General features: G+C 37.0%; 1 protein-coding gene across 3 annotated transcripts in view; it reads left to right on the forward strand.

Annotated features, from left to right (window-relative positions):
• LOC122798611 (GATA zinc finger domain-containing protein 4-like) overlaps positions 1-10000 on the forward strand; it is a 403508-nt gene that overhangs the window by 48597 nt on the left and 344911 nt on the right. The gene's annotated exons all lie outside the window — the stretch shown is intronic.

The following is a 10000-nucleotide window of genomic DNA, read 5'->3' on the forward strand; positions in this document are numbered from 1 at the left end:
ATATGCTTCTACACTTGGGTATGATGCTGGTGAATAGCCTTTCTTGCCTTTCAGAAACATGATTTGTAATGTTTACCTAATCTGTGATCTTTGCCTTATGTGAATTCTTTTCCATATAAATTCACACACCTGTATTATTTTTTTATTTTATTTTATTTTTTTGCCTAGTCTCCAGAACAGGGATGAGAATGTTCCATTTTGAGTCAATGCATCTACCCAGTTAACAACAATGCCTACAAATTTAATGTATTTATTTATTGACCAGGAAAGTCCACTGGGTCAGAAACCCATTTTCAGTGGAGGCCAAGGGAGAAAATCTCCATTTACAAATACAAGATGTATATAAGACAGTATAATATGTACAATGACATCCAAAGTTTACATACATGTTGTCAAATGCTAAAAGTACATCAAGTGTAAATTTTTTATACATTGCTATGACATATGATTTTTTTCAGGATTAGTAAACAAGTAATTTAGAGATTTACATAGTCAAGACAGGGTTAGTATTATACCTTCTAAATAACAAAAATATAATGCATGTTAACACTATGACCCATTATAGCTAGGTAGTGAGATTATGAGAGTCAAATATAAATAATATCATATTCACAGGATTGCATTGGCATTGATAGGTGACATAATACTTTCATAAGTTAAATATAGCTTACGGTGGTTTGTGTTTTTGTAGACAGAGGTATATTGGTTTGTTAAGGAAATAATTTTTTAGAGTGAGCGGAAAGATTTTTAAGGAAGTTAGTTGTGTGATAGAGGGGGGAGGGTGTTCCATAGTTTAGATACAGAGTGTGAGTACAGGCATTGTCCAGCCTTTTTATTTGGTTTGGAGACATTTAAGAGATGTTTATTAGTGTAGCAAGATTCCTGATGGGGGTGTAGAATTGTAGGATAGAATGGAGAGAAGGCCAATTGTCTGTGCTGTAGATTAGTTTATGGGCTAGTGTTAGTTGGGTGTAATGAAGGAAATGGGGAATTATATTATTATTATATTATTATTATTATACAATGTTGGGAGGGTGGCCTAATGGTTAAGATGTTTGCCTTACAAACACAAGGTACAGGGTTCGAGTCTCACAAGGGATAATTGGCTAGGCTTAAAATGGCTCGCAAGGGCAGTTAGCCTAGTACTAATCTATGAACCTATGAACCTATATTAAAGCACAGAAGACTTGTTGGCATCGGACAGTTTTGTTTCTCTGCTCAATCATTTCATTTATCTGACAATTAGTATAATGAAATTCTGAGCATATCAAGTCAGGAATAAGTCTGACACACAGAGCGTCCCTGAAGTCTTAATACATTTATATATTTATTTGTATGTTTGCCGAACATGCAAACTGATCTTTTGTATACTTTTACCGACATAGCCTAAACCACAATGGCAAGGATAAATGTATTATACATGAAACATTTAGTGAAACCAATGAAGCAGCATGTTTTGAGAGTTGGAAATAAGTCAGAGTATCTAGAGAAAATTGAAGCAGACATGCAGAGAACAAACAAAAGTCCACTGAGACAGTATCCAGAGATCAGGAATGAACCCCAGACATTTTCACTGCAAGGCAGACAGTTGAGTGATTTGGTTCCTCCAAATAAATAGCTTTAATACTTTTTTATGTTTTGTTGACCAGATTAATTTCACAAGGTTTATGGAAAAGTTAATGACAGACTTGAGTTGGTGTTCATACTATGAGAAAATTGGCCAGGTCTCCAGGAAAACTCCCCTACTTAGCATTGTGGGTAAGGAAGAGTTTTACCATAGGGATGAATGGCATTTGTGTTGCTACTCCTTCATCTTCATATACAATTAGATCTATTAAACATGGCATAGAGATCACTTCATTTTCAAAGGATGACTTCCTAGATGAAGTATTAGGGGATCTTTGGAAAGAGTCAGATTGTAAGCCTTAAACTGGTGTTGTGAAGCATTCTGATTGGTTTCCCCTGTGTTCAACTGAGTTACAATGCTACAAGTTACACTTTGTTGATTTTTCAGTACCAAAAGTGTAACTCAGAAAACATGAAAAGACATAAAAATCTTTTTTGCAGAGGAACAAGCCCCCTGAGATCTCAGTGTTGAGGGCTTGCCCCCACCCAGCCCCAAACTATATATACTTCTCTAATGTTGCATGACAATACATGTCTAAATCTCACTATCTTTTCTGTGTTTCATATAATTATACCAACACAGCCATTTCTTTATTGATAGCTTTGTTTTTAGTCATACTATTTGGGGACAAAATCCTGCTGACTTCACTTCTAATACATTTGATATGACAAATAATTTTGTTATTTCATTCTGCATCTGTGGATATAACTCTTGTCTTTCTATCTAGGTGTCTTATTTTAACTGTCTTCCAAATAGTTTGCATGTGTGCTCTCACATCAGTTTGTGCACACACAGAGCTTTTCAATTTGTCGAAACCTTTTCTTTTGGTTAGTATGCACATTATTTGGAGGGGTGATTTTTTTTTTTAATTTACATTTGCATCATCATGTAATAGAAAGGCAAAAGAAAAACAAGAGATCTGGTAATGCATTTCATTCTACTATACACATTATTAAGTTTCTTATGAAATGGTTACAGGTTTATGAGTCGGGTGTAGTTATAATGGTGATTGGGCCTGATGTTTATGGTGTACAAGACAGCTTAACTAAAGTCTTATTGCATTGAACAAAGTCATCAAAAGTGTCAAGGTACAGGTTAAGAACAGACATTTACTGATTTAATATTTCTAAAGCATTTGACGGTATATCACATTGTGTAGTGTGTGGTATCTATTACTATGTTATGGTTTTGGTACACTATTTCAATCTTTTTGTCAGGAGTATGTGTATAAAAATATACTATTTTTTTAACTTACTGAATGGATGATTTGTGGTTTATATTCAGATGAGACAGGCTGTCAAACAGCGATGACGTCAGCAAAACATGGAATAATTTAAAATTAAAAAAAAACAAATGCTGGGAAAATTGGAAATGAAGAGGTGCCTCACGGGAATCGTGGCACTCCATTTTTTTACCACAAAACTCAGTATAATATGGGTTATTCGAGATGGTTGGGAGGTATGGTACAAATCTGTATGCTGATTAACATAAAATTCACATGCATAATTATGTAATCCCGCACACAATGGAATTGTGGGATATCAACTTTCAAACGCAAACTGAAGAATAGACAACCAAAATATGACCCCAGAGACCCAGACCCTGTAGTAAATGGTAACCATTTTCTTTTAAATGTATAGCAATGATGTTCACCGGGAAGGGAGAAGATGATGAACCTTAGGATTTTGTTTTCAGTGACTTGCAGTATGTAGGTTTTATGGTAAAAGTAGGGTATGTAATGGTAGACAATATTCTAATCTTAGCAAAAGAATATTATAGTTTGCTAGAATGCTAGGACCTCCAAAAGTCATTCTTCATGGACTACTGATCAGTGGCGTTACTGGCATAGCTACAGTTTGTGTCACCCGGGGCTGTCTTTGAGTTTGTCACCCTTTCCTCCTCACAAAATCATGGTCGAATGGGCCTCCCCTACAGCCCTCCCCCCTGCAGCCATTCCAATGTCCCATTGCTTGGCTATTTTGCCCCATTTACCATAAACACTGTAATGTGCATACTGCTTCACTTGTACAATGATTTGGATTTCAATTAAAAGTTTTATTTTACATTTTCCAGCACAAGCACTAATAAACATCTGCTAAACAAAGCAATGCAGTGTCACAATGAAAACAGACTTAGCTTTAGAACTTTTCTGCCCTTGAAACTCACATTCATTGAAACAGCATTGAAACCCACATTTAAAGAAAATACATCTAGCCAGTGGCAGATAAAGATTCACTTTGGGCTGTTTTCAAATCATAGGCCCTTTGCACACGAAACATACATATGTTCTTTGATACTCCTTCCTGATTGTATTAAATTATATTTATATTCCTTGTGTAATAAGTACAGTTGTTAGAGGCATTTTAGATGTATTGTTTTGAACATTTTTCCAGTAAACAATGAAACAAAATGCATGCACCAATAATGACAAAACTGCCTAATTCAGAACATTTCCATCATAAAAGTTACTCAAACTTCTACAGTCCACCAGTATCAGTAAATATGCACAATCTCTACAGAAGTAAACGTAATCTAAGTAACTGCATATTAAAGAGATCTGTAACTAATGAAGAGGTTGCTGCTAGCAAACAACTTTATATTTAATTGTTTCATCTACAAATAAAATGCATGTTGCCCTTGAGGAATAAACTGCTTATGTTACAAAAAGAGTGAGGTTAAAGTTTTGTACAGTCAGTCATTAAAATCTTTATAAGCCACTCTGATAATAGTTAGAATATCTACATTTGGAGTACCATGTGCAGTTTGAAGACAAGCAAGATTTATTTATATTTAAGTTGGCAAAATTGAAATCATTATCCCAAAAGCAAGTGTGGGTACTTAATTAAATTGTAATTAGGACACTATCAATATCCCATTTAACCACGTAGCTTTTGTGAGCTGCATTTCCTTTCAAGCTGTAAATGGGGGCTCGCTGGCTTATATCTGCTGCAGGAGATGCCTTGAGAAGGGCTGCAAGAGATAATTTATAGGTTTTAATTACTCTTCATTCTGCCTGATCAGCTTGGCATTCATCACAGGTTTGGTGACTAAAATCTGCTCAAAAGCACTGTCACTATTGCCTGGCAATGTGCTTAATCAAAGCAAGCAGGGACCTGCAATGCACTGCGAGCTCCTGCAAGCAATTTCCAAGCTGCTGATAAAGCTAGTTGAATAATTCGGCAGGCAGCCTTTGGAGACACCATTTACAGAAATGACTTTATCGACCGCTTATAGTTGGTAATTCATTTTACCTTTCATATATTAGAGCTCAGATGTGTTACTGTAATGGGATGAAAAATGCACTAGAGGCCTATATCTTTTATTATTGAATGTAATACATACACCCGCTTTCTCAGAAAATACATAGCTGAATCTGGAAAGTACTAGTCTCCAACATCTAATTTTTGACTTTTTTGTTGTAATTCCAGAGGATGGGGGCACGGCACACATATATAGAAAAAGGGAAACGGTATTTAAAAGCACTATGAAAACATAATAATCCACAAATACCAGTGAAGTAAGAGCATATTTAAAGGCAAGTTGTAAGAAATGTAAAAAAAAAAAAAAGAAAAAAAGTACATTATCAGAAGCCCGAAGATCATGAGTGTGCCTTTTTATTAATCATTCATTGATTTATTTTTGCAATGCAGTTCTTTTCTTTATGGCAGCAATACGCTTTGCTATTTATACATACTTTAAAATATGAATCGCCTTCTTTTATATATAGATGGACACACACACATACACAGCTAAGCTCTCTTATCCACACCTGGATCCTTGCAACTGAAATACAGTTGTGGAAAAAAAGAAGCACTAAGCTCTTGCAGCATGAAAATGCTCCCGGCTGGAGTACAGTGCATCCTTGCAGCTTAAATACGGTTGTGAAAAGAACCATGAATTCTTGCAGTTTGAAATTTCTTGCATGCATGCTACATACATTGGAGCCCTTAGCCAATTCCAACAGGCTGGCAGGCTGCTTACGGAGCTGACGTCATTGCACACACCTCTGCATGTGATGATGTCAGCCAGAAAAGAATAAAAAAAAAAAAACAAAGTGGGAAATTCAGAAACTAAGGGGTGCCACTCAGGAATCATGGTATCCCATTTTTTGCACCTCAAAACTGGTAAAATCCTAGAAATTCAATATGGTTGAGAGGTATGCCTGCACCTGTGGCCACTAGGCTTTTGAATACTGACCAGCACATTAGCCACCCTCATAAACCCCCTACAAATTACATTTATAGCACCCCCAAAGACTGGACCCATTTGTGAGAGATCTGGCTACCCAGATAGAGAGTAATTTGAATTTTGACCACCATGTGTCCACAATGATGAGGAATTTTTGTGTGTGGCTCAGCTTATAAGTAAAGGTATGAGATACAGATCTAAGGATGTCATTGTGCCACTATACTTGGCCCTCATCAGACCAATAATCAAGTACAATGCACCCATTTGGCATGTACCTCACCAGGCACCTGCAACAGCTGGAGCATCCTCATGATTCACTCAAGTACATTTAACTTGAAGTTCTGTTGCCACTGCTTCTGTTACAAACTATGGTGTGTGTGAGTGTGTGAGTGTGAGTGTGTGTGTGTGTGTGTGTGTGTGTGTGTGTGTGTGTGTGTGTGTGTGTGTGTGTGTGTGTGTGTGTGTGTGTGTGTGTGTGTGTGTGTGTGTGTGTGTGTACTTGTACATATGTGTATTTGTATACATTTTTTATGTATGTGATCTGTGTTTTTTTTTTAATTCTGCTTAATAAAGTTCAAGCTCTACTAATCTTTCTGTGATAAGTGCCATGGAATCTTTTGGGTCTTTTACCTGTGTCTAAGCTCCCATCAACTCAGGCAGTTTGGACCTCGGTATAACATCTCATCCAAAGTGAGGCACACTAAGGAATGTAATACCACCCTTACCCTGCACTGCAGTGTTAATATGGAAAAATTAATTCAGATACCTGCTATGAGAATAGAACCTACACTTTTCTTATCTTCCAGCATGAAGAAGCAAATGTGCTACTCGAAAAGTCACTGAGACTATTGTGGGGAGTAGGTAACATTTTCTCTAGTAATCCATATTTCAGCAGTGAAAGACATGAGTTTACCACAGAGGTCTGCTAAGATATCCAAACTATCAACAAGGACACAGTAAATTGGCATAGAGGATATGTACTCATGACAGATAAATGTAAGTATGATTAGATATAAAATGTGTTACAGGTTGGTGAGAAGAATGGAATTTCATCCTGGGAATAATACTGACATTATAATAACAACTAACATTAACAGCCATTAATTACTGTCTGCAGTGTGCAGAAAAACTGGTGTGTGTGCGTGTGTGCGTGCGTGCGTGTGCGTGCGTGCGTGTGTGTGTGTGTGTGTGTGTGTGAATGCACCTTGAACCTGACTGTCAGCTAATCCAGACGACTCTGTGTTAAAGCTGTTGCTTGCCAGCACAGTTTCTGACTCCCTTGCAATCCTGAATATGATAAAGTGAGTACCATAAAAAAGGGAATTAGTCAATTTCAGTCAGACGATTTCAGCTTTAAATTATTTCCCAAGAGCAACTACTCTTTCCCTCAGCTGTGAATTATGAGGTAAAAAGAAAACGTATTCAAGGAGGTAATACATTTAATATTTTGTGGACTAAAGGGCAGAGAAGGCCTATGTGCAGCTTTTTAACAAGCACTTTGGAATTCACAAAGACTTTAGATATGCATCTGGGAAACATATAACATAGTTATATATGTATAAAAAAATCATTTTTTTTTTTTTAGTATCTTGCCAAAGTTTGAGTGGGCAGTGCCCCATGTTACGTATAACAACTAGAAAATTCTTATTGACATTAGGAGCATATTCTTCTGGGAAATGGTGAGATATCCAGAACTTATTTAATTTAGAACAATGATGCTTCCTTGTAGACAACATACACAGAAGGCTCCACAACATATTTTGTGAAGTCTGGAGTTCCCCAAGTTTCTTGAAAGAGAAATTAGCAATTAAAGACAGTGAATATTCAAGGGTACATAGCAAAACACTTTGCACAGAATGTCTTTGGCTTCCAGACACGGAAGACCTGGCAATCACATTGCAACTGCCCAGCAGAACGTACACCTGCACCAACCACATTAACATTCAGGGAAAATGTGTGTGGGGGGGGTCTAACCTTAATAACAAGGACTTTGAAAACAACAGCTGTTGCCTACAGTAGGAGTCTGAATGGAGGGGTCTGAAGGGAGAGATGAAAAGTCAGCAAGCAAAATAGAGTAGCAGTGCTGAAATTGAATTCATCCTCAGGTCTTGGTGAGTACCTTCACGAGGTGGACCCTGTTTTTACAAAATCTCACCAAGGTGATGCTGATATATAGACTGTATTTATATAGCATATATCATGAACAGAAGTAGGTTAAAAACTAGAACAGATAAAAACCCAGGATAAAAAAGTGCCCAATCCTGGTAGGCACATTGGTGCCAGGACTGGAAAAGATGACAGTGTAGAATCCTCAAACTACGGAAACATTCCTACAATGGGGTCAGGCATAGGGGGAGGATGGCCCCTCTGTTGTAGAAGGAAATAGCAGTCCACAAAAACTGATAAGCCAAAGAAGAGCCATAATGATGATAAAGTGGACTATTGAGGATAAGAAAGAAATTATGTATTGTTACTATTATGCAAAAAGCCCAGAATTTCCAGACACAAGCTATACAAAATGATTAAGAGAGAAATTAGAGGAAAGAAAAATACTTCCACAAGAAAAACTGTCAGAAGCTTCAAATGAAAATTCGTGTTCATTGATAGAACAGATTTGCGAAAAAACAGTATATAGATCAAGAAACCTTGACCTCTTTGGAAAAAGAAGCATCTGAGGAAGTGTGAAAATATAAACTACAAAACCAAGAGATATTTGAAAAGTATAAAAAAGAAATATGGACATGGGAAAGAAAGAGAGATTTGATATGGTGCAATATCTATGCAAAGGAGAAGCCAAATTAATCAATGTGAAGAAGGCAGCCCCAAAGATATTCAAAGAGAAATACAGGCAAAGGCATCCAGATATGGAAAATTTTACAATAAATAAAAATAACATCACAAATATGGACCGTAGAAAAGAAGATTAGTAAAGCAGAAGTTAAAAAAATAGAAGTTGAAGTTATGGAGTACCTGCAAACTGAAGGATTTGGTGTAGAAGGCCTAGCACAGGATACATCACAGCAGGATGGAGTGAGTCCCCAAAGTAGGGAGAAACAGGATGATCAGGAAACATTTGAAGAAGAAATATGGACATGGGAAAGAAAAAGAGATTTAATATGGTGTAATATTTGTGCAAAGGAAAAAGCAAAAGTAACTAATACAAAAAGAGCAGCACCAAAGATATTTGAAACGAAACACAGGCAAAAGAATCCAGACATGAATAACTTTACAGTACAAAAAATAAGAAGACAAAGAGGAAAAGGAGGTTAATAATAGAGAAGTTAAAGAAATAGAAACTGAGGTTATGGAGCACCTGTGAAGTGAAGGATTCAGGGTAGAAAATCTAATTCAGAAAGCACCACAACAGGATAGAGTAATGAATTACAAATTAAGGGGAAATCAGTGGAACAGGAAGCAGTTGATCAGGTGCCATAGGAAGATAATTTGGAGCCTTCTACGGGGAACCAGTTTAAACATTCACTTAAAGCGAGACAGCAAGGGAATGAACAGGAAACTGTGGAAACTCTGAGATGCAATCAATGTTAAGGAGTGATAGGCCAGTGAGTTCCCATATGATAAAGCAATGGATGGCATGGGATGAAGTTGAAGAGAATGTGCCACAGGAAGATGCTATTTATTTATTTTATTTATTTAACATTTGTTGACCGGGAAAGTCCGACTAGGTTCCACAGATCCTGTTTTCAGTGGAGGCCCAGGGAGAAATGCTCCAGAAGCATGTCTTTAGAATGTGGGAGGAAACCCACGTGAATGCAGGGAGAACATGCAAACTCCACACAGAAGGCACCCCAGCCGAGAATCGAAACAGAGAACCTCTTGCTGTGAGGTGACAGCATTAACCGCTGCACCACTGTGCCACCCAATATAGTATAGAATGCCAGCAGGAATTTGAAAACACGGGATGTGCCCGTAGTTTGAAAGAAAATGAGCTAAGAGAAGAGTTGCTTGATTTAATAGACATAGACAGATATATCAAGATCAATGAAAGAAATAGACTGCAGAAGGTTAATAAAACCCCAAAAGTCAGAAGTTTGATAAAACAAATTAAAACAGTAATTAGGACTGTTCATAGAGACCCATGTGATATAACATGATATATTACTGTGCAGCTAAATTAATAACTGATAAAGTTCTACCACAAGAACACTGGGTAGTGAGGGAAAGGAA

Source organism: Protopterus annectens, chromosome 3.part1, assembly GCF_019279795.1.
Source record: "Protopterus annectens isolate FY-2018-M chromosome 3.part1, PAN1.0, whole genome shotgun sequence".
In the NCBI taxonomy this organism is placed as follows: Eukaryota; Metazoa; Chordata; order Ceratodontiformes; family Protopteridae; genus Protopterus; species Protopterus annectens.